At 40.1% G+C, this 26,223-nt stretch overlaps 1 protein-coding gene across 1 annotated transcript in view; it reads right to left on the bottom strand.

Annotated features, from left to right (window-relative positions):
• The window catches only part of PAK7 (p21 protein (Cdc42/Rac)-activated kinase 7), a 251,397-nt gene extending 225,196 nt beyond the window's left edge, over nt 1-26,201 (bottom strand). Inside the window, exon 1 of the mRNA XM_014546523.1 lies at nt 25,895-26,201. The gene's annotated coding sequence lies outside the window, so the exon portion shown is untranslated. The remainder of the gene's footprint in view (nt 1-25,894) is intronic.
• Between the last annotated feature and the right edge of the window lie 22 nt (nt 26,202-26,223).

Raw genomic sequence — 26,223 nt, 5'->3', positions numbered from 1 at the left:
AATCTCGTGCTGTCCCTCTCCATCTTATCTGGGATGTGAATCATCCTTTGTCCAGAGTCTCCATGCTGTTTACTCTACCCACCCGTTAGTCACTTAGTAGCCCTCTAGGTTATCATATTGGCTACCAGAGAGAAAGAGAGAGACCACATTCACATTTCTTACAGTATATTGTTCTATTTTATTATTAGTTATTATTGTTCATTCTTATTGTACCTAATTTATAAATTAAACTATCAGATATAGTTTGAGGATTAACAACAGTGCTATATGAAGAAATATAGCATATATAGGGTCTGGAACTATCTGCACTTTCAGACATCCATTGGGGGTCTTGGCACGTATCCTCCACAAATAAGTGAGGGGCTACTCTACTACATAGCAATCAGAATGAATTAACTACTACATATTAACACACAAAAGAATCTCACAAATGAAATACTGAGCAAAAGGAGTAAGGCCAAATGAGGATTTCCCTTATGATTCCAATTTTAGTTAATGCTGATATAGGTCAGGATGTAGGTTACCCTTGCGGTATAGTGGCCTTGAGCAAATATTAAATGAAAACTTCCAGAAATAAACAATTCATACATTTACAATTATACACCATTCTGAGTATCATGATGAAATCCCACCTGTCCCATCCCAGGAGGTGAAATCATCCCTTTGTCCAATGTATCCACACTGTACACAACACCTGCCCATGACTCACTCAGTAGCAATCTCAGTTACCTGAATGACTGTTGTGGTATTGCAGTGCTTGTGTTCAAGTAACCTTTATTTTACTTAATAGTGGTCCAATGCCACTTACATAACTTTTATTGCAGTTTATTGTTATAGTTGTTCTATGTTATTATTGTTGTTGTTAATCTCTTACTGTGTAATTTATAAATTAAAGTGAAGTCTATATGTATAGATAAAAACAGTATATATAGGGGTTGGTGCTATCTGTGATTTCAGACATCCATTGTGGGACTTGGAATGTATCCCCTGAAGATAAGGGGGGATTACTGTAAAAAAATGATATAGTCACTATAAAGGACTTAACACAGTGCTTAGCATACCTTCAAAAATTGCTTGTGGTTAATATTACTATATTTCATTGAATTTAAGATACCAGGAATTGCAAAATGCACCATCCTATGTAATAAAAGGTTAATATGCAAATCGGCCGAACGGTAGAACGACCCGACCAGTCGCTTGACATGCACTGACCACCAAGGGGCAGACACTCAACACAGGAGCTGCCCCCTGGTGGTTAGTGTGCTCCCACAGGGGGAGCGCCGCTCAGCCAGAAGCTGGGCTCATGGCTGGCAAGCGCGGCGGTGGTGGCAGGAACCTCTCCTGCCTCCACGTCAGCTCTAAGAATGTCTGACTGCTGGCTTAGGCCCGCTCCCTGCGGGGAGTGGGCCTGAGCCAGCAGTCAGACATCCCCTAAGGGCTCCTGGACTGCGAGAGGGTGCAGACCAGGCTGAGGGAACCCCCCCACCCCGAGTGCACAAATTTCATTTGCCGGGCCTCCAGTTATTTTATAAATCATTGAGTGCACGACTTTCATTCACAGGGACTCTAGTTATTGAGAAAGAGAAATCATTGAGAAAGAGAAAAAAATGTTGCCAACTAAAACCACTCTATTGATTTATCAGTTTGAATTTTTAGTTTACTTTGTAAAAGGGTTCTTTTGGATTTATTGAGTCAAAGCTGGTTATCATATGTCATTCTTTAGGAATATATAAAAAGTAAAAATATAAGTTCTTACTAGAATGTCTTCCCATTCAGTGTCTCACTGTTCTGAATCACTCTTGGAGCCAGAATCCCCTAAAACTCCGTTTTGAGCACCTGGGTAGGCATTAGCAATGATGTGAGGATGTCCACCTGGAAGTTGTGTGTTACTTTGCTATCTATACTGCTAGCCATATAAATCTGATTTAATATCTGCATTGAAAACAACACTATGAATACTTTCCACCATCCCTCAGGAACACAAGGAGTGATAACTAAAATGCACTGTGGCTGAAACCGGTTTGGCTCAGTGGATAGAGCGTCGGCCTGCGGACTGAAAGGTCCCAGGTTCGATTCCGGTCAAGGGCATGTACCTGGGTTGCGGGCACATCCCCAGTAGGAGATGTGCAGGAGGCAGCTGATCGATGTTTCTCTCTCATCGATGTTTCTAGCTCTCTGTCCCTCTCCCTTCCTCTCTGTGAAAAATCAATAAAATATATTTAAAAAAATAAATAAATAAAATAAAATAAAATGCACTGTGGAGTGCTTGAAGTTTCTTGGGAAAAAAGATACTGTTGGGGTCCAGGTGATGTTACTGGGCCAGCTCTCCCTCCTGGAGCTGCTCTGGAAATTCATACACTCAGGTGTAGACCATACTCATGGCTCCATCCCTGAAGCCAGACCCTCCCCAGCTCTGACATGGAACAGGAGTTACTATCACATGTCAAGTAACTGTGCAGGTATAATTTTATAATGGTCCTGTTTCTGTTATAATTCTCTGTGCCCTGAATTATTTGTTCTTGCTGTGACCCCTAGTGATTCAAACATAAGTCCTTATTATGATTAAAAGTCTACTGTAGCAATTCCTTTTGCTTCTATTATTTGAAAATTTTCCTTTCTCTGCTTACTGAAATGATAATTAAAGCTGAAGAGAGTAAAAGTGGTCAAATATGTGGTGGCAGGAGGGTAGACTTTGGGTGGTGAGCACACAGTATGATGTATTATAGAATTGTACACTTGAAACTGATATAATGTTATTAACCAATGTTGCCCCAATAAACTTAATAAATTTTAAATTATTCTCACCAAGCTGGCCAGCATGGCTCAGTGGTAGAGCATTGACCTATGAACCAGGAGGTTCAATTCCCAGTCAGGGCACATGCCCCAATTGCAGGCTCAATCCCCGGTGTGGGGCGTTCAGGAGGCAGCCAATCAATGATTCTGTCATCGTTGATGTTCCTATCTATCTCTCCCTCTCCCTTCCTCTCTGAAATCAATAAAAATATGTTAAAAAAAAAACTTTTAAAAAATATGCCCCACCAACTTCCACAAGGGAGAATAAGAGCCAATAAGCTCTATTTCACATGCCAGAGGACAACTCCTGCCTGACTCGCAAACAACTCAACCCAACAAGCTGCTTCTCTGGTGTTCCCTTCCTTGAGCCAGACACATAGCTTCTCATAAGACACTGTAAAGACTGCTCTTACAAGGACAACATTCAGGGAGCTCCAAAGTCACACTGCAGTGGCCCTCGCTGGTTCTGAGTAACTGGAGTGTGAAGGGCAGTCGGATTTAATGAAGTTCTGAATTACAAGAGATTGGCGGTGTGCAGTCAATATTGCTTTGTGGTTGTGAGGACAGGCTCTGAAGAGATTTCACTGGGCTCAGAAGTGGCAGTGGGACCTTGTGCAACAATTTCTCTAAAGCCTCCGTTTCACCATCTGAAGTATGGGGATTACCATAGTACTAACCTATGGTGTTATTGTGAGCATAATATCTGCCATATTAAGAGTGAAATAAAGGTGGACCACCATGACCATTACTGGTTTCATTATTCCACTATAACTGCCACTACATAGACATGCAGCAAGGGGAGAATAATGACAGCAGATAGGACAACTGAACTCTCATTCTGTACCTGCTTATGACTGAGCACATCTCCTGGCTTCTCTGGTATTTCTTTTACTGAAGCAAAATCATGGTAAACTATGAGTTTAAGAATATACAAATAAAGCATTCAACACAATAACCCTTTGTGGTAGAAGTGGAATCTCAAAAACACTAGATTCAAACTTCATTTCCATGATTTTAAATCTGTACAATAAAAAAAATGATCCAAATGAAAGACTTTCAAGTCCACACATAAAACAGCCTTGGGTGTCAGCAAATAAAATAATGTGAATTTACTGAGTGCCTACTGAGGGTCTTGTTCTGTGCTAAGTATGATTTATTCATTATTTCATTTAGCACATCCCTTATATGTGCCAGGCTCTCTTCCAGGCTGGGGAGACAGAGAGTTGAACAAAATAGACAAGGTCCCTGATCTTGTGAAGATGTTTATTGGTGAAGAAAGATAATTTAAAAAAAATAGATAAATGAACAAGGTAATTTCAGATGGTGAAAAATGTGTAGGAAATAAATCAGAGTAACATTTTGAATTTGGGATGTTGGTAACTACCCACAGCAACCCTAATGAGGAACCTATGAGTATTATTATTTTTTAATGCTTAGGAAATCAATGCTCAGGGTAACTAATAAATTTGACCAATTTTTACAGCTAATAATGGTTCAGACAGGATTGGAATCCAACATCTTACCCACTACACAAACTGCCTATGTAATAATGAGGTTTTTCTTATTTAACTGTCATAGCTCACACAGAGTTATACACCAGGTTAAACCATATGAATTATATCAAATTCCAAAGCTGTTAATTCTGAATTAATGAGGTTAAACCAAGTGAAGGCCAGACACAAGCAGACTCCAGGGTCTCAGAGCAGCTGGGGTCAGCAACTATGTTTGTCACATAAAATCCAGTTGCCATTTCCAAGACAAATATTCAGCTTCTGTTGTAAAAATCAAAGAAGACTGAACTTATTTGGGAAAAAAATAAAATTCAGAATAAACACTTCCTTCAAATTCAATTTTGTTATTTCTGCCTTTTGGTCTGGAGGTAAAATTGTTCTGGGGAAAAATATTATTTTTCCTGGAAGGAGAGGAAGACTTAAATCTTTTCTGGAGGAGGAAGTGGAGGAATATACAGATTTTTCAAGAAGGGAACCCAAAGGAGGTCAAAGGAAGGGAAAGAGCCCTAACCGGTTTGGCTCAGTGGATAGAGCGTCGGCCTGTGGACTGAAAGGTTCCAGGTTCAATTCCGGTCAAGGGCATGTACCTTGGTTGTGGGCACATCCCCGGTGGGGGGTGTGCAGGAGGCAGCTGATTGATGTTTCTCTCTCATCGATGTTTCTAACTCTCTATCCCTCTCCCTTCCTCTCTGTAAAAAAATCAATAAAATATATTTTTTTAAAAAAAAGGAAGGGAAAGAGAGGGATCTAGGATTGTCAATCCATTAACATGGGAACAGCAGTTTGTGGAACAGAATCTTATAGGAGGAGGCAAGAATCAATGACCCACACCATATCAGGGAAAGCAAATACCGTATTTTTCCACGTATAAGACGCTATTTTTTTCTAAAATCTTTAGACTGAAAATTGAGGGCGTCTTATACATGAAATCAGCCTAGAAGGAGCCACTTGGGTGCATAGCTGCCTATTGTTACTGACATCAGCTGATGCCGTAATTGGAAGTGGAGGTGGAGAGTGTGCAGATGTAACAGGAACTGGAGCATTCTGAGCCCATAAAGATGTCAAAAAATAAAAAGGTAAATACCAGTAAGTGATTGTCTTACTCTGAAAAATTCAAACTAAATGTGATCAGCTATGCAAAAGAGCATGGAAATAAAGCTGCAAAGAGACAATTTGGACCTCCTCCCACTGAGTGTATGATCAGACAGTAGAGAAAACAGGAAGAACAACTCCTTAAGATGCCAAAAAAGAAGGCCTTAAGAGGAAAATCAGCAAAATGTTTAAAATATTGATTTATTAATTTGGGGTTGGAAAAGTGGGGGGTGTCTTATTCATGGGGGCGTCTTATACACAGAAAAATACAGGTATACCATCTAGGATTGTCAATCCATTAACATGAGAACAGCAGCTCATGGGACAGTCTTATAGGAAGAGGCATATCTGCAAGAACGAATAACCCACAACATATCAGGGAAAGCAAATATACCTGAACAGGTGCACAGAGACACTGATGTTCCTAAAGTCACTAGTATTTAATCTCTTAATGGACAGGTGAAATTATCATAAAGTATATATCTGATAATATTCCATGAAAAAGAATGGAAACATTATGGTTTCCAAGGGTCTGAAGGCAATCATTAAACAGAATTCTAAGTATGCCACTTTCTTAAGAATTCATGAACATCCAACCTCAAACAAATTGATAAGTGTATACTGTTCAAATAAAACATAGACTGGCAGATAAGACTAGAAATAATACAAACAAAGGTATTGGACATCACTTAAACTAAATAAGAGCCAAAATAACAGTAATTACTAAAAGTATTTTTCCTGTCCAAAAGTTGACCTGACCTAACAAAACATGAAATTATACAGGGAACATGATACCAAATTACTTAAATCACGAGAAATCATACTCTGCATGGGAAAGCCAAAGAAGGACAATATTAGAAGTTGAGAGATTGGACGTATGCTTTTCATGTTAGTTTGGTATGACAGTATGTCCCCACTGACCCACATAAGTTCATTCCCAGAGAAACATTTAGGTGGCAATTATCACTGATTTTCCTCCCATTACATGAGGTTCTAAATATGCTAATGATTTTTCATTTTAATTTCATGCTAAATCAGTATGTCCACACAAATCTATTTCCTACCAAGGTTCCAAAATAGAAGCAGCCGTACAATGGCAAAATTAGGACACAAAGATAAAAAGTGACGATCATAAGAGGATGATGAAAAAGAATCTATGTATAGTGTCTTTGGAAGCTGCTAATTCATTCCTAGGAAAAATAGGTATTTTCACATACAAACAGTCCAATAAATTAGGGTTGCCAAAACTATGTGGCCAGAGAAATTTCACTGGCCCAGAAAACTTGGTAGAGAATACTATAATTACATCAGGCAATTTTACTATTATCCACTCTAAGAAAAAAAAAAATTCATGACTACATCTATTGCTCCTGCTTGTGATAATCTGTGTGAATCTTCTCTCCCACTCTTGTCCTCCAGGTGATTTGAGAGAAAGTTAAGTCCACTCTGACTATGACACCAGGAAGGGGTTTGGACTCAAAGAGCAATAAGAACATTCACCAGGCTAGACTACTAAGACAAGGAATGGGCACTGTCATGTGACCCATAAAAGTAATACCTGAGCTACTGAAATTCATTCCTAAGACTTTTGTTGGAATTCTTGAATCCCTGAGTATTTTCTACTGTATTTTGAAATCAGTAGGATATAAACCTAGAGTGGCAGAGTGAGGGGGTGGTGAGGAAGGACATCTGTCCAGAAAAGTATAAGAACCTTTCTGAAAATGAAGCCCACAGAGAAATATGTAGAGCTGAGACATATGGAAGAAATGGCACCATGATAACATTTTTGAGCTCCTGATACAGTTGTATTTCTGGACTTTTTAGCTCAACAGGTCAATAAATTCCTAGTTTTCTTGTATACTTCAAGTTGGATCTCTTCAAGTTTAGTCTCTTTCAAGCAAAAGAATCCCATTGAAGACACTCACTCTCCACTTTCCAAAGCATCTGGCTACAAATACAACTTTAGCTTACAGAATACACTCAGTATATCCTCTTCCTAATGCCAACTGTCATGAAAATGAACCAAGAGGTATAAATCAGAAGAAGAAAAGCTTACTTTCTTTAAATTCAAATTTCCCTTAAGTACAGAAGGCACGCTTATTTTATATTCTAATTAAATTAGGCCAAATTTCTTTTTCAGTACTTAGACTTTAATTTGCAGCCATGGTTTTATTAATATAAACTGATGGAAGTACCTGGAAATGCTAGGGTCTCTAATCGACTGACTCAGTCTCTCTAAATCTCTGCAGAGAAAATTTCATACCTTCTCTACTCTCCTTAAAAATGCCCATCATCATTGCAGGAACACTACAACCTTCCTCCTCAAAGTAAACAGATGACTTTGCCTCCTTCTTTAAAGATAAAATGAAAAGGCTTCAGACAAAAACTTTTAGGTTCCCACCACCAATTTTTCCTGAATCCATCCCATCCTCTCCTTTACTCTTGTTCCAGAACAGGCTCCTGCCTATTCTTCCATGTTTCTGTCCTCTGGGTTCATCTCTGCATGATTATCAATCATCAGTTCTCTCAACTACACATTCCATCTCCTTCTCATAACTGCATCCTTCCCATCAACTTTTTAAACATGCCCAAGCACATCCACCTATATATATAAAAGCCTAAGCAACCGGCCGACCAGCCAGTAGCTATGATGCACGCTGACCACCAGGAGGCAGATGCCCAATGCAGGAGCTGCCAATCTGCGGTGACTTGGCAGCTGCGGTTCTTGGATGACACACCCGGAACCAGAGAGGAGGGAGCCCAATTCCGGGGTGCATCACCCAAGAACTGCCCTCTTGCAATCCAGGACCCCTCGGGGAATGTCAGAGAGCCGGGTTCGGCCCAATTCCCACAGGCCAGGCCGAGGGACCCCACTGGCACACGAATCCGTGCACTGGGCCTCTAGACTTTATATAAAATTCTCTCCCCCTGACCAAACATCCTATTTCAGTTATACCTTCTATTCTTAACTCTTTCAGTCCTTCACACCAAAATTCTTGAAAGAATTATCTTCACTCAGTGTTTCCACTCATGCACCTTCTGTTCACCATCTCTACATCCTGAAAGGAGAAATGAAGGCAATGTGTACCTCTATGGGGTTACTGTTTGGATAAGGGACATACACAGATAAAATAATTTATACAGAGGCTAACACACAGTTAAATCTCAGAGAATTATCTTCACTCAGTGTTTCCACTCATGCACCTTCTGTTCACCATCTCCACATCCTGAAAGGAGAAATGAAGGCAATGTGTACATCTATGGGGTTACTTTTTGGATAAGGGACACACACAGATAAAATAATTTATACAGAGGCTAACACAGTTAAGTCTCAGCAAGTTCCAGCATTATTATTCACTCATTTATTTAGTAAAGATTTATTGAGCAACTCAGTGAAGGGCATCATGTGAGATGTTTTATTATAAATACATAAAATCTAGCTTCTTCTCTCAAGCCTCTGACAGTCAGGAGGGAGAAGGAGAAAAGATAACACAGCATGGTGATCCATTTCACAAAGTTTGGACCGAATCATGACAATGCAAGCAGAATCAGTGCAGAAGGCCATTCAGGCTGTGGACTATAGCATTCCAGAAGGCAACATTCTCATGGACCAGATTATAAATCATCAGTTCTCTCAACTACACAATGTGAATGATGTTCTTTGAAGTTTTACAATACTTAGGTCCTGAATATAAAAGAATTGAATAGTGAGCCCTGAAGTCCTGACTAAGGAAGAGCAAAACTATAACTCTCAGGTTCAACAATTAGAGCAATCAAGATGGTAAAAAAAAAAAAAAAAGGGTTCAGTGTTGATGATTCAAAGACACTCAAGACCACTCTTATTCTGACTCTAATAGCTCTTCCCAAATTTCTTCTCTTCATTCCTTTAGGAACACCAGAAATTTTGAAAGGATTCTCTACACCTTTCTGGCATTCCAGGTGGGAAACTCCAGCATCCAAGGTGTTGTCTGGTATGGAAAATCCAAGGTTTGTCTAGAGGGCTCCTTGCAATATCAATAATGATGCCTTTCTTAAACCCATATCTCAAATGTTAGGCTTATTTTTTAAGAGCACAATGATTTGGGGCCTGCTAAAGCTAAATAACTTACTGGCAATCTTGATATGACCTCCTCCGCTTTGTATCCCCTTCTTGCTCCACAATTCTTTGAAACAGATGGCCAATTTTAAAACACTTTCCCTACTATCCTACTCATACATTCTCATCAAGTGAACCATCTGGGTTATTTTTTAAATCTCACTACAGGCTGCTAACTGCCTGTCCAATATCCATTCCTCACTTCTTGCTGATCAAGTACATTTTGACACCCAATGTTAAAATTCACTAACATTTACTGTATTCACAGATATAAATATAACTAAGACTTGTGTCTCTGCTCTCATCAGACATATTATGCACTCTTTTTTCTCCATTGAAAACTATTTTTAGTTTGGGGTTTCTAGCAGGCTTAGACTCATTAAAATCATTTTTATTATCTATGCCAATAGATATAACTTTTATTATGTTTTCTCCAACTTTCCCTACTTTCTAGTATCTACACCTAAAAATGATCATAGCAGGAGCCACATTACAGTAAGTGCTCACTTAACATCCTATGTAATAAAGAGGTGATATGCAAATTGACCATTACACCCTCACACAAGATGGCCACCGGCCAGCAGGGGAGGGCAGTTGTGGGCAATCAGGCCAGCAGGGGAGGGTAGTTAGGGGCAACCAGGCCAGCAGGGGAGGCAGTTAGGGGTGACCAGGACAGCAGGGGAGGGACCATGCCTGCAGGGGAGGGCAGTTGGGGGGACCAGGCCAGCAGGGGAGGGCAGTTGGGGGCAATCGGGTTGGCAGCGGAGCAGTTAGGCATCGATCAGGCTGGCAGGGGAGTGGTTTGGGGGTGATCAGGCTGGCAGGCAGAAGCGGTTGGGGCAATAAGGCAGGCAGGCAGGCGGAGTGATTGGAAGCCAGCAGTTCCAGATTGTGAGAGAGATGTTGGACTGCCGGTTTAGGGATCGGGCCTAAACCGGCAGTCGGACATCCCCTGAGGGTTCCCAGATTGGAGAGGGTGCAGGCTGGGCTGAGGGAGCCCCCCCCCCTCCCCAGTGTACAAATTTCGTGCACTGGGCCTCTAGTCATCGATATGTTTTTGGAAACTCTAACTTAAGTGTAATAATGAAACCAATTTTATCATAGGCAAATTAATATAAACAAGAGTTAAGTTCCTACAACATATTTACGGTCACAAAACCGTCACCAAACTTCTAAAAAAGAATCAAAACATTTGTAATTTAAACACTGAAATAAATGGAGCTATACGGACACTTAAGAAGCAAAAGTAATAAAATCAAGTAAGATCATTATTTTCCAACCTGCAGATTGTAGTTCAGAGTGGTAGGTGGCCAGTGATTGGAGCCTAACTCAGCAGCTTAGCTCACAAGATGGGACCACCCTGGACAGGAAGCCTTCCATTGCAGGGGGCACTCATGCACACACCCACACTCACTCAGACTGGGACAATTTAGACATACCAATTCACCTCAGGTGCATCTTTGAGATGTGGGAGGACATACCAATCCACCTCACGTGCATCTTTGAGATGCGGGAGGAACTCAGGGTCCCCAGAGGAAACCAAAACAGACAGTGGCCCCAGATGGGAATCGATCTTTTTCCTAATCAATATTATAATGAAACACTATTAAATGAAATGATGATATTCAAAGGACTGCTGTATTTGGGACACAGAGTTCCATTAATGCCTTGGAGGAGATGGCGTACCAACTGGCTCACCAGTACCCTAAAAGCATGAAATTGCATCACATGGGCAAATGACTTACTCCTGGGGAATATTTTATCCTTTCTGTTTCATCACAAGGTCAATTGTAGCCTTACTTCTGTCCTATTTTTCAACATTAGCTGCATTTAACAGCTGCATCCTTAATTATCTAAGGCTCCAGTTCAGCACCTGCGGTTATATTATCTTATTCATTTGGAAATGACTTTGAGTGCAACTTACTCAGGCTCAATGCCCTTTTACCCATTGGACACAGGGTGTCCTTATCTACACTAACATAGGGTCCAGTTAATGCACGCAGTTATTTAGCAAAAGTTGGGATTTTTTGCAACTTCTGAAGAGTTTTGCAGGAACATGCTAAGGGAACGACAGTTATGGATATAGCAAGCCCCGTTAGTGTCCGCCCAGATGTTTACTGACTTCCAACTGCCAGTATCGAGTCAAAAAGTTTGCCCACCCCTGCTCTAAGGGAACAACAGTTATGGATATAGCAAGCCCCGTTAGTGTCCACCCAGATGTTTACTGACTTCCAACTGCCAGTGTACAGTTACTCAACATCTCCACTGCAAGTAGACAGCCACTGGAATCTCTAATGTCCAAACTAAACTGCTGATTTACCCCCTAGAAACTTACTTTTCCCAATATCTTCCCTTTCTTAGCTGAAGGTAATTTCACTCTTCTAGTTGCTCAGGCCAAAAAGCTTGGAGTGAGCCTGGACTCACTATCACGATCTCTCTCTCTCTCTCTCTCTCTCTCTCTCTCTCATAACCCATACCCAATCCTAAAAAAACACTACCTTAAAAATATATGAGAACTGTGCCACTACTCACCACATTCACTGCTACAAGCCTGGTAAAATCATTCTCTCTCTCTCTCTCTCTCTCTCTCATCATCATCATTATCATCATCACCATCATCATCTCTTATCTGAATTATTGCAATGTCTTCCTGATCAGTCTCCTGCTTTCATACTTTCCCCTTCTTAATAGAGAAGCTAAAGTGACTCCTAGGAACTATGTCAGATCCTGTCCTCTTCTCAAATCTCTCCCCCTTGCTCAGAGAAGAGGCCAAGGTGTTAATTTCTGTCTACTGGTTCTGACTGACCACTCACCCCCCTGACCTTGCCTCCTTCTGCAGCCCCTTCATTCACTTTGCTCCTTGCACTTCCTCAAATAGCCAGGTGTTCTACCTTGAAGCCTTTGCACTGGGTTCTCTGCCTGTGAAGCTCTCTCATTGCTATCACAGGGTATTTCTACACAGGTAGTTCCCTTCCCTCCTTCAAATACCACCTTCTTAGTGAGGCATATCCTGACCACTCCCCTCCCTATTTCAAACTGAACTTTTCCTGCCATCATCTCAGCACTTCCGATCTCCCTGATGAGCCACTGTACTTTTACAAAGTACAGATCACCTTCTTACATTCTATATATTTACTTATTATGTTTATTATTTATTATCTGTCTCTCCTTGCATAGGAGAGGTTTTTATCTATGTTTTTCGATGTGCCTCCACATGAGTAAGTGCCAACCCAAACAAACAACACAGTAGTGCCCAGTGAATGTCTGTTGAATGAACGATTACTTGGGAATGCTCATTGTAATATGTTTCCTATTTTTCTTATCTGGCCTATCAAAGGACAAAGCAAAAGCAAGCAGATACCACCCTAGTAGACAGATCCAATTATCTTAATTTTAATCTTACCAGTTAAGTGATTTACTTAGAACCAAAAGATTTTCTGTTTTACAGTGAGATCTATAGTCATTGCATACCCTGGTATGTGCAGAGGAAAAAAAAACAAAACAGCTCCCTTCACTGGGTGGGCTGTACTCCGTGTTTCAAATAAAACTGAGGTCTGAAAAAAAGGGGGGGAGGGGGAACCACTTCCTAAGATCTCTCACTCTTCTAGCTCAAGAAATAAAAACTCTAGGGACAACTCTGGAATTTTCTATCTCATTTGTTTTTCATTAATTTTAGTAAGGTACAGTGATATCATTATTCTCAGTCGCCCTGGGTGACTCCAATATTGATTTTGCGATTTTGCCAGCCATTCTATAGAATGCATGTCATTATAAGGTTCTACTTCACTTCTGTGGGCATATTTGCATTCTGAATGTTTTATACTTTCCAGATGATAATGTCATATGAAATATGATAGCATACTTTTCAGTTCTAATCATTTCTACCTCCAGCAAACTCAAGACCCTTTGGTTTCTTATTCTATTTCAGTTTAATTCAAATGTAACACAAGAGGAAATTCTTCATAATCATATAATGTTGAAAAAATAATTTAAAAGTTTAGTTACTGAAGCCAAACTATGAAAATATTCTCACCGAATATTCCCAAACTCTATATTTTAAATTATTTATTATATTTAAACATACTGACTCATTTTCAGAAAATGGTAAATTAAGAAGGAACAATATATAAGAATAAAATGATCCAAAACTAAAGAGCAAGCCTCTCCTCTAATGTAGAGGTTACAAATTGAAAAGACTTCAAGGACTAAGAGGGTAACATAAACATGTAAAATGGGCCAATGATAGACAGCAGGGAGTGGTGTGGATTGTGGCAAAGTGAAACTCCATTACCTGCTTATGGTGGCAGCAGCAGCTACTTACCCAAAGTGGATGGTTGTCATGAGGAAACGTGGTCAGTGTTGTCAAATTTTTATTTGTGTATATGATTTTTTTAAAGAGATGTCCACAATCTGGATTTTTAAGGGAAATTTCACACCCTGCATGGCAAACAGAACACATCCAGGCCACAAGACTGGAAACTCTAATTAGCATCGTCAAATGTTAGTACCTACTAAAACTCAGTGTTCTACACCTTCCAGTTTCGACAAGATATCTTGACTATATTTCATAGATAGTAGGAGTCTCTCCAGTTGTTGTTACTTGATTCCTGGTTGTTAGCTGAGTCTAGATGGCAAGTGTTTCTTTCAACCAGTATAGACGGCTAATATGCCGATACAGGTACCCACCTCAGGAATCAAAGCTAAAGAAAACACAGTAACGTCTTTCATAGAATCTATAAATTGCCTTTAAAAGGATCCTCCCAGTTATCATCCTAGAATCTTCTCTCTGAGAAGCCTGCCAAAATTCATATGACCAAAAGCCTGAAGAGACCCTGGGTCCTACACTGGGGGACCCCTTTCTTAAACCACTTACTTTTATTCATTTCCCTCCCGAGCCTTCCCACTTTTTTGTTTTGTTTTTTCATTTTTTAGAGCATCTGTTACTACGGAAGCAAGGGTGCCAAAGACTTGAACAGAACTGAATAAAACCCCAACTTCAGGATAAAACTCAGCTGATGTTCAAGCAAGGGTCACTCCACCAACCAAGCACATTCATATCAGGTGTGGGACAACAGAGCACCAGGTGTAAGTTGCATCTAGTAATCAACTATGTATTCTTAAAGTTTTTTTAAGAAGCTCAGTCTATATACTCTATTTTTTGAAAACTTGCTCTGAGCTTATAGTTTGCATCATTACTTTCTCTCTTTTTAGTGTACTTAGAATAGCTACATTATACCCTTATCTAATATTTAGATTTTTTTCTCTAACCAGGAACAGAGAGCATTCATTTTTCCCTGCCATGTCTTTCCTTGTATAATATAGAAAATGAACATTGGTGTGCAACTTATTTTCTAAGGAAATAGGTTAGATCACTGATAATTCCCATTCCAGAATTTTAAACTATGGCCTTTCCCTTTGACATCTGGGCTCATTTTCTTTAAATTTTTATTCATGATTAGATAGTGAGAGAGAGACATCGATTTGTTGTTCCATTATTTATGCATTCATTGGTTGATTTTTGTATTTGCCCTGAACTGGAATCAAACCCACAACCTTGGTTTTTCAAAATGATGCTCTAACCGACGGAGCTACCTGGCTAGAGATGGGCTCATTTTTAGCTTAGGTAACATCCATTCATCCACAAACATTCATTAAAGACCTGACATGTGTATGCATAAAGCTAGGTACTGGGAACACAAAGACCAAGATACAAGATACTTGCTGTAGAAGAAGGGAGTCTAGTACAAGAAGGGAGTTAAATAAGAAACATCTACCAAACACTGTGATGAATGCTTTAAGATGGATAACCCAGAACCATGAAGAATATTTTTTTGGGGGGAGAGATGGTATCTGGGTAGGAACTTTTCAATGAGAGGGTGATAATCAGATGATCAGATGTTCATTTTGGGGTTGGAATGAAGACAAAGAGAACAGGTGGTAAGTTGACACAAGGTCTAATTGAGAGATGCTAAGAGGAATGCAGTGGGTACATGGGAGGGCACATGTGAGAAAGTTTTAAGTTGATGAGATTTAGGGAGCTCGTGGCTGTGAGGACAAGGGAGAGTGGAGTCTACCTGGAGCAGTAAGAAAATAGGACACAATTTGGAGGTAGCTCTTATCTTAAAAACTCTCAGAAAGTGTAAAACAAACTACTACTTAACTCAGGTTATGAACAGCTATGATTCAAATAGTATTGGAAAATTCTGTTTTCTATTTGTTTCCATGTCTCTAAAATCTAGAGAAGCAACAATATTGTTCTAAAAACCATACAGATGAGGATCGCTCTACATTCAGTTTCTGTAAGGTGTATTTTTTTTTCTTTATCCCCCTCTTCCATCAGTGTTTATATATTTAGAGATTAAGTCATACCCACATAGTAACTGTTCTTACTTTGGGGGAAGAATCTCTCTTTTAAATAAATGAAGCATACATTTCTACTCTTCTCTTCCAGGAAGTTCTCTCCCTGGGTCAGTAAATTGCAGTGGAGCTAAATCAGGAAAGGGAGCAACTCAGTTGACAGTAAGAACAATTAGCTAGAAAGTCAGTGTTTTATGCACATCCATTTGGGTAAATCAAATGACCATGCTTAGAAGAAAGGGATCAAGTTCCACCCAGAAAATAACTAAGAGTTTCTAAAATAGTGTGTCAACCTTGAATGTGAATTTGAATTGAAAAGTGAGGCTAACAGCTTTTGAATCTATCTATTATAGATCTTATATTTGGGACCTAATGTGTGAGTGAGCTCTTGCCCCCCCCCACCCCCTAATGTGTTATATGAGTGATGGAACCAATAATGTTTGCATAAAATCATCCTGACAATGGAGTAATGGAGGCCTGGGGGATGAAACCGTGCTTTAAGGAAAAACAAAGATACCCTCCGTTGCCAATTTACCTTCATCCCCAATGGCACAGATGGCAATGCCTTTGAAAACTGGCAGAAGCATTCCTATAACTGACATCTGTTTTAAAGAGAAAGTTAAATTTGTTTCTTATACAAGCCACCGAATATTGATTTTTGGCTTTGATCATTCAGTTAATCATAATCCTGAACACAGCCAAGCAGTCAATGCATTTACTTTCCCTTTCATGAGGAAATTTGCATGAAGAGAAACGCTGAATCAGAGGATTTGAGAGTCAGGTGGGTTGATTAATCCAGCAATTTTTAAATTATTGAAGGTTGAAAGGACTCCAAACAAAGCTTCCCTTCTCACCTACTGAATTGCCATAAGGCACAGTGTTGATGGACAATGGGATTCAGATGAGCCAGGATTTGACTGCTCTTTGTTACCCTGTTTAGCCTGCATGATATATTGCCTTGACTGACCTATTTTATAGAGTTCTATGAAGACTAATTAAGATACGCAGGTCAAATAGGTGGATAAGGGCTTAACACATCTTGTTCAATATGTTAGCTATAATTTCAGTGTAGTCTACTTTTCTTATAATCTATATTGCTATTGCACAAGCAGCTAAAGTGTGTGTGTATGTGTGTGTGAACAACTGAGTGTTGCCTTTCTAAAATAGCTACCCATGCAGGCCTGATTTTAACATTTGAGGAGGCAAGAGCACAAATGGAACACAAATGGAGTCCTGATTATTATATATCTTAGATATTTAAATATGATAATTCAAGCTACAATTATTAAGTATGATCCATGTGACTAGCCTAACAAATATGCCTTCATAACAACCCAGAAGCCAGGTTTAAATATAGAACTCTTGAATTTCAGACATGACAAAATAAGGAAAGCCAACCTCCTGCCCCTCCCCCTTGCTCTTTCTACCCTGGCCTCCAGGACTTGTGTGTGGACTACAACATCTGTAAGTCCAAACTTCCATTATCAGTCTTTCCTCAGCCCCACTTGGGCCCATGAGCCTTATAAGCTGGGAAGTCCAAGGTCCTGGGTATGTGGAGCAGGACCCAGAGGGGGCCAAGGTGGCACGTGGGCTCTTAGGTGCAGAAGGGTGTGGCCCAGCTCAGCTCATCATGAAGTGTCCACGGCAAGGCCCCCTCTTAGTAACTTAAGATTTCCTCTGTTCTGTTTTTAGTGCAATAGGAGAATAAATACCCTTTTCCCTTCCCTTTGCAAGTTTTCTTCCCTCTGGGAAAAGTTTATAAACAGTTATCAAAGCAACCCGAACCTGCGCATTAAATTACCTGGTTAGCCACAGATATTTCCTACTTAGGATGAAAACTATAGGAAGAATACACACTGGCCCATGGATGATTTTTTAGTATTATGGACCAACAGTTATTTAAACCAAGAGCCCAGTGTTCTCGGTGGACTAAACTCAGACATTGCTATAGGACCTGCTAAATGTCAGCTAATTCAGAATAAAAAGAAACCTAACCTTGCGTGAGTGCCCCAGTTATTTCCAAACTATACCTCTTACTTCTGCTAAACAGTTTCCTTCCGGTAATCTGTTCATTGGCTCTTGCCACACCTGAGAATGGGATCTCCCCTTCCAAAACCCTGCCCATCCAGGAAGATCTGAAAAGCTAGCAAACAACTTCTCCTGCGTGGGGCACTATGGGGCCCCTTGTACCTCAAACCCTGTGTTATCTGTGTTCTACATCTCAGTGGTTGCTCCCACTACAGGGGACGGACAGATGGCTGCTACTCAGTCCTGTGCACCCCCAAGTTCTGGGTAATGGCCATTTTTGTCTTTTTGTTTTCATTTGGTTGGGGTTGTTTAGCACCCATCCCAACCTTGCTTGCTTCTTTTATTGTAAAAGGGGCAGTGGGCCTGCTAACCAAGGTGCCCTCCCCTTTCTGATGCCAAGTGGGCTGGGTGTGGTGAGCAAGCCCCAAAGTATAACCACCAGAGGGCCTTGGCCCAGCCCTGAGCAGGCTGTTCTTGGTCATTTCTCTAGTTCCTGATATCTAGACCAGGGAACTGGCTAGGTTCTGCTTAGCTTCTGAGCCTGTCTTTTGGTGATGGTTGTTATTGTTTTTGCCCCATCTCCCTCAATCCTGACAATTCTATTAGCTACCTGATAACCTTCTAGTAAATTCTCTTTGCTGAAGATACTAGTAGACAGTTTATTTCATTTGCATGCAAACTAAAGTCCATGCTGATATACTTGGCAGAGCCCCTGACATGAGATAATCAATGAACGTTGGTTAAGTAAATGAATAATTACAACCTGAATGTGTATCACTGTCATATTTGTAAAATAGTGGGGGTTTATTCTGTTTCATAAAACAATATGTTATCATTGACTAAATTTTGAAAAATTTGGAATGGTATAAAAAAAAGTAATCCATATTTGTACCACCCAGGCATTGCTTAACTTTGTTTGGGTTCCAGTTTTTATGTCTGTGTGATATTTCCACTTCACAAAACACATATTGAAATGCAGTAGTGCATTTGGTTATTTTCACTTAAAATTGTTGTTCCACGTCATTACATAATATTCAAAATGATCAATTTCAACATCTATGTAATAGTCTATCATTTGGAAACCTTAGAATACTTTTAACCAGCCCCTAATTTTTAGTTACATAACTTTATTGTTTCTGTTATGCAAATTATATAAATAATACTCTATATAAAATTTGTATCTGCAAAGACTAAAATAAAAGTAAAATTAAAAGCCAGAGAAATAGCCTGACCTGTGTGGCTCAGTAGGTTGAATGTTGTCCTGTGCACCGAAAGGTTGCTGGTTTGATTCAGAACAGGGTGCACATGTGGAAGGCAACTGATCTCTCTCTCTCTCTCTCTCTCTCTCTCTCTCTCTCTCTCTCTCTCTCAATTTTTTAAAAAGCCAGATAAATAGTTGTGTCAAATAACTTGAAATTTTAAAGCCTCTCACAAATATTTTCAAACTGTTTTTCAGGAAAGTTGTATCATGTATGTCTCCTACCAGTACTAATGAGAATATCCTTCTCACTGCATCCTTGCCAGTACCTTACTATTTTATACACACACACACACACACACACACACACACACACACACACACACTGTTTAATACGTGAAGCATAGTATCTCACTTTTGTTTTAATTTGCATTTCTGTGATTAATAGTAGGAATATTTATTAAATATGTGTATGAGCCTTTTTATTTCTCCCTTTTAAATTACTTATTCAGATATTTAAACAACTCTATTAGGATGTTATTTTCTGCTTACTAATATGCAAGAGTTCAGTGTAACTATTACATTATCTGTTCTGTCATTCATGGTGTCAGTATTTTTCTCCATGACTGTTTTCTGCTTTAAACTATATTTTTCTACATGAAAAGGTTTAAAATATATTTAAATCTATCTTTTGCTTTGTGATTCTTTTCATTAACTTTACATTAAAAAGCCCTTCCCCGAAATGGTTAAATATCTCCTTCTAGCCTTGTTTCTTGCTTGGCAGGTGAATGTTCCAATTTATTTGGAACAGTCTAGGGCGGTGGTTCTCAACCTTCCTAATGCCGCGACCCTTTAATACAGTTCCTCATACTGTGGTGACCCCCAATTTCATTGTTACAAATTGAACATAATTAAAGCATAGTGATTAATCACAAAAACAATATGTAATTATATATGTGTTTTCTGATGGTCTTAGGCGACCCCTGTGATAAGGTCATTTGACCCCCAAAGGGGTTGCGACCCACGGATTGAGAACCGCTGGTCTGGGGAGTCATGTAATTAGAAATTCTTAGTTGAATGTTTTCTACATACTTAGCCAATTTCCTTGACTCTTGTCAAATACTCTCTATTTCAAAATGCTTTTTCCATCACATTTCTTTATCCAAAAACTACCTGAGCCTATTTCCAGGCTATTCTATTCCATTGAGCTATGTATTGATTCTTACACCAGTACTACACTATGATTATAGCTTGATGATCAGATTTTTTTTTTAATTTCTGGAAAGATTACTCAACCACTCTATATATATTCTTTTGCAAAATGTTCTTGACTTCTGTCATATAGTTATTTTTCCAGACAAATTTTAAAATCATTTTTCAAGTTTTCTCAAATCCCAATGCAATAAAACTAATTAATCATGGAGAAATAACCAGTTCATCATTTTCATCTTTCTACCCAAGAATAAGGTATGTTTTCATTTGTTTGTTTCTTATTTTATATGTCTGTGTAAAATTGTATAGTTTCCTAAGTCTTTAGATATTTCTTATTAGTCCCCAGTGTTTTATGTACATTTACTATTTTTCCTAGGTAATTTATATTTTTGTGGATTCATGGAAAGAACCATTTTCTATTGTATTTTTTAGTTGGTAAATGCTGGCATTTTGGGTAGCCATTGTTTTTTGAACATGTATTACATAACCATCACCTTACTAAAATCTCTTATTAGTTTCTTTAGGTTTTAACTTATTCAATTGTGTATCCATCGCTTTTAAACAAAATCAAGACACAATGTCTGATTTTTCATTACTTAGGTAAAAAGTTATACTTAACTGTATGCATTAGCAATTTTTTTGTTTTTAAAAATCACCTCTTATGCAAAAAATAAAATGACATGAAATTGAGGACACCCTAGAAATCCCAAATGTAACCTGTGTTCCTGTGTTGAACCACATTCACTGCCCTCAGGCACTCAGTCTTGCTATTCAAAACTGCCAAAAAGAGCTCTGAATGAGAAACATTGTCACTTCTCACTTGGATTAAACAGGACAAGTCAAACAATTCAGCTGGTTACTAAGAATTTTGACACCAGGAACATGTTCTCATACAAGGAGCAATCTGTCTCTTATTTTAAGCCCAGAGACAATAGGCAGGATGACTTTTAAAACAGAACAGGGCCCACTTAGATGTATTCAGAAAGCAATTGCATGGCCTTATATATATGAGCAGATTCTCTTTTCCCCAGTTAAACATGTTTTCTATTTTAAAATATCAGGATAATAGTATCTACTAATTATCAATTCATCAAATATTTGTTGTGCATCTTATTAGATTCTGTGTTGAGAAATATTGGAGGGCTATCTATAGCAATAAGTAGGAATAGGGACTGATGAGAACCTGGGATATAACAGAAGTTTAATAAGTAATGTTATTGATTATTAATTATTGTTACTTATTAATCTTTAAAAGGCTAAGAGTCTAGTTCACCACTGTCTTCCTACCATGGCAAATACAAATGTCCAACAAAATATTTCTGTAATATTTGTTGATTGACTGATATATTTTTACAAAATCCTCAATTGCCAGAAAATATTTGGACTCAATTATTAACTGCTCACTTAAAACCAATTCTTAGTAGATGCTTTTGTTAAAGCCAAGAATACTCCTCTTTTGAAGTCATAATGAGGTTCTTAATTGCTCTTTTTATACAACATAGTAAATTTAAAATTTTCTAAAATATCAAATCTTTAAAATGGCCCAGAAAAAAATGGCTATGAGGAAGAGTATTCATTCCTTCACTCATGCACCAAACATTTATTAAACATCTTCTACATGTAAGATACAAAATAAACTGCCATCACAGAGCTTACAGACATTAAATAGCCAAACAAATAAATAGAAAAATAAGTGCTATGGGAGAAAAGCAGCAGGGCGATGAGAGATTTGGGTTATGGGGAAGGGAGATCAAAGAGGCCCAAGGGATGAGTACAGCTTGAATTGCAAAGTATAGGGGGCAAATGCCTGGGATATCCAAGAAACAGAGCAGAACAGGAAGGCAGCAGCCAGAGGAAGAGATACCCAAGCAGGCCAAGTACCCAAGACTCTGAGGGTCTCTGGAATTTGTCCCAGGAAAGTGGATGTATTTTGTGTAGGGGACTGACATGATCCTCTCTGTTAATGGATAAAGTATCGGAGGGGCCAAGCAAGGAACCAGGGGTCTTGTTAGAAAATTATACAAATAATCCAGAAGAGAGATGAGGACTTGAAGTTTGATGGTGGTGGTGGTAGGGATGGAAAGAAGAATCTATCAAGATATATTTAGAGATATGAATAGAAAGACAGAACGTTTCAGACTGTGTGATGGTTTTGGGTGTGGAAGACAAAGGGAATGGAGGTATCAAAGATGATTCTTGAGTTTCTGGCCAAAGCATCTTCATGAACAGAGGTGCCATTTACCAGGATAAGAAAGATTAGAATTGGGGTATTTTTGGCCCTAACCTGTTTGGCTCAGTGGATAGAGTGTCAGCCTTCAGACTGAAGAGTCCCAGGTTCGATTCCAGTCAAGAACATGTACCTTGGTTGCGGGCACACCCCCAGTAGGGAGTGTGCAGGAGGCAACTGATGGATGTTTCCCTCTCATCCATGTTTCTCTCTACTCCTCTCCCCTCCTCTCTGTAAAAAAATCAATAAAATATATTTTTTTAAAAATTGGGGTAATTTTGTTTCTGTTGTTATTTTTGCTGTTTAATTTAGATTTCTGGTTTGTTTGTTTGTTTGTTTGTTTGCATTGTGTTGGTGGGGTAGCAAAAAGAGAGGAAGGCAGGGTGTTTTAGGTATCTTTTAAAACTCAGATCCTGGATTGTCTGGGTTTCCAGGAAAATGACATTTGTATAAGTGAGGTACGTTTAAATGCTGCTCTTCCCTACCATGTTTGGGTAAATGAAACCTCAAATAAATTAAACTTTAAATAACTTTTAAAGTCATTCCTGAGCCCATACCACTCTGACTTTACCTTCTGCTTGTATGCTGACTAATATTAAAGTAGTCATCCAACACAGATCTTAGGGATGTTGGCATACTGGGCTGAATAGTGTCCCCCCAAAATTCACGTCCAACCAGAACCTATAAATGTGATCTTATTTGAAAACAAGATCTTTGCAGATGTGATCAAGTTAAGATGAAGTCATACTGAATTAGGGTGGACCCTTAGTCCAATATGAATGGTATCTTTATAAAAAGGGGGAACTCTGCCATGTGAAGATAAAGACACAGATTGGAGTTATTTGGGTGCAAGTCAGGGAACACCTGGGGCTATCGGAAGTTAGAAGAGGCAAGAAAGCCCCTCCCATAGGGGCTTCAGAGGGCACACAGCCTTGGCTGCACCTTGAATTACCGCAGCGGTTCTCAACCTGTGGGTCACGACCCCTTTGGGGGTCAAACGAACCTTTCACAGGGGTCGCCTAAGACCATCGGAAAACACATATATAATTACATATTGTTTTTGTGATTAATCACTATGCTTTAATTATGTTCAATTTGTAACAATGAAAATACATCCTGCATATCAGATATTTACATTACGATTCATAACAGTAGCACAATTACAGTTATGAAGTAGCAACGAAAATAATTTTATGGTTGGGGGTCACCACAACATGAGGGACTGTATTAAAGGGTCGCGGTATTAGGAAGTTTGAGAACCAGTGAATTATGGACTTCTAGCCTCCAGAACAGTGAGAGAATACGTTTTTGTTTTAAGCCACTTCGTTTTTGGTAATTTGTTATGGAAGCCCTAGGAAACTAATATAATTGGGAAGATTAAATGAGATTGCATATTTGAACCAGACTAGCATGATACAAGGTACCTAGTATAGGTTAAATAACATCCATTTCCCTTCCTCTTATAATGGTCACCACTGTTTTCTTGGTGGTTCATATCATGAGTAACACACACACCACACGCACATACATTTAGATAAGTCTTACTTACCTAAAGTTTCCCTACGCTTCTTTTACAGATGAGGAACCTGAGGCTGGGGAAAGTTAAATAGCTTGCCCCAGATCACAAATCTAAATACGAGAGAGTCAGAGCTCAAACTCAGCTCTGCCTCATCAGCAAGATGAAACCACACCCTAGCACACCTGCCTCTCACACCTGCAGTAGTTCAGCAAACTCTGACACGGTGAAGGAGAGGCAGTGCCAAACTGTGTTTTCAATGACTGCAATTAAAACTCACTTTTATTTACAAAATGAAAAACTGCAGGGACCTAGTACAATCATTCTCTACCCATTCACACAGGAACAGAAACATTTTATTCTAAGACCAATACCATCCATGAACTTGTCATCAACTTGTACTGTTTCCATCTGCTTTGCACATATGTATTCCAAGTCAAGGTATCATCAGATTGGACATTTATAAATTTAATCTCCTTAAAGGCATTTTTCCTTAAGCATTCCCCATTTCATTTTGATGATACTGACTCATTTTTGCTACCTAAGGAGACCATAAAATAAATACTGTAGGTATGGTGAGAAGTGTCTCTCAACTTTGTAGTCAAAGATGGCCATCCTTTAAATTATAAAGCAAAAAAAAAAAAGAAAGTATATTCTAAATCTAAATTGATTTCCGTCTCTGGGTTATACTGCTGAATATACCAGATATACCATTATAAGGTGACAGGGCTGTTATTATGGGGTGTCAGTTTCATAGGCTCTAGTGTGGTAGGGGCTTGTGAAGAGCATCTAGCCCTCTGGACTCAGGTGAGAGTGTCTACATGTCACCAGACCCCAGAAGAGAAAAGGATGCGCTGAGAGGTTCTGTGAGTTACCTAAGACCCCGTGGAATGTCAGGTTTCCTGATTGCCCCCTAAGTGCATTCAGCCTTCTAAGCTATCAGCAACTATTAACTATGACACTTTCCTCTGGCGTTGTGTCAACTTCTCTTTTTCTTTATTAATTTGGCCTAAAAGTGCCCACCACTGATAGCCCCAGTCCTTCAAATTCCTTTAATTGATATCTAATGTTGAGTTCACTTGTGCCCCAGGTTTAAAGCTTCAGATATACACGCATGGGTTCAAGAAGGGCTAACACGCTTCTCCAAACTGGGCACTCCTCTCTGGACTTTTCAAGTTTACCCTCCAGGAGGCCCACAGAGCACTCAATTTTGACAAGAGTTTGGCACCGAGGTCCTCTTCCATGCTCTGCCCACACGCGTGCCATGAGCAGAAGTTCTCTCTCTCCATTACAACCCACCACGCACACACACACTCCAACGCGAGTAACAAAGAAAAACACAGCCCCATAAAGGCTCAGCTATTGCATCTTGCAGTCCACACCTGCCAAGAGACAAAAGCCATAAGGGAATCCTGCCCTGGCAATATGTCCAACACTCCTTGGGAGATGCAGGCACCGTGGCACCCCTGGGCGGGCATGCACGGCTGTATACACAAAGAACTGCTACTGGGCTTGCCAGTGGTCCGGGGACCAGCGCACTCCCAAGCCTGGATCCGGGGTTCCCCTCCACGCCCTCCCACCCAGCAAAAATGAACTATCCTTTATTCGACCCGTGGAGAGCCCAGTCTGGATGGTAGCGCATGGGTGTGTGTGAGAGGGGCGGGGGGCGGTCCCCGATCGCCAGCGGATCCCCAGCCCTTGACATCTCCTAGGAGATGCACAATCGCGCGCTGTCACAGATGTCCGCTTCGCATCCTCTCGCGGCAAAGCCAGATGCCCCGGGTCCCAGCCGTGCACATCCCCGCAAGCGCCCCTCCCCGCGCCCAGATCCACCCAGGCAGCCCCTTCGGGCGCGCCTGCCTACCTGGCGGCTGGCTGTCAGCGAAGCGGCGGTGCCTCATCCCCTTCTCCGCCGGGGCTGCTACAGGGCTGGGAGCGCCATGTTCCCGGTGTCCACGGGCGCACGCTGGGCAACTACTACGGGCTGGGGGCAAGGGGTGCGGGAGGCCGTTGGGAGGTGGGGGGAGCAGATCCAAAGCTTTCTACTCTCCACCCAAGCCTCCCCCAGCTACTGAGCATGCCCAGCTGCCCGGCGTCGCCCCTCGGAGGACTTTCCGTGAGCTCACGCAGCTATTCCGGGTTTTCGTGGCAGCCGGCGGGAGGCAGGCGGGAGCAGCTGCGGGGGGTGGGGGT

The sequence above is a fragment of the Myotis brandtii genome, unplaced genomic scaffold (genome assembly GCF_000412655.1).
Source record: "Myotis brandtii unplaced genomic scaffold, ASM41265v1 scaffold45, whole genome shotgun sequence".
Lineage (NCBI taxonomy): Eukaryota > Metazoa > Chordata > Mammalia > Chiroptera > Vespertilionidae > Myotis > Myotis brandtii.
This window is presented reverse-complemented; position numbering and strand designations above follow the sequence as displayed.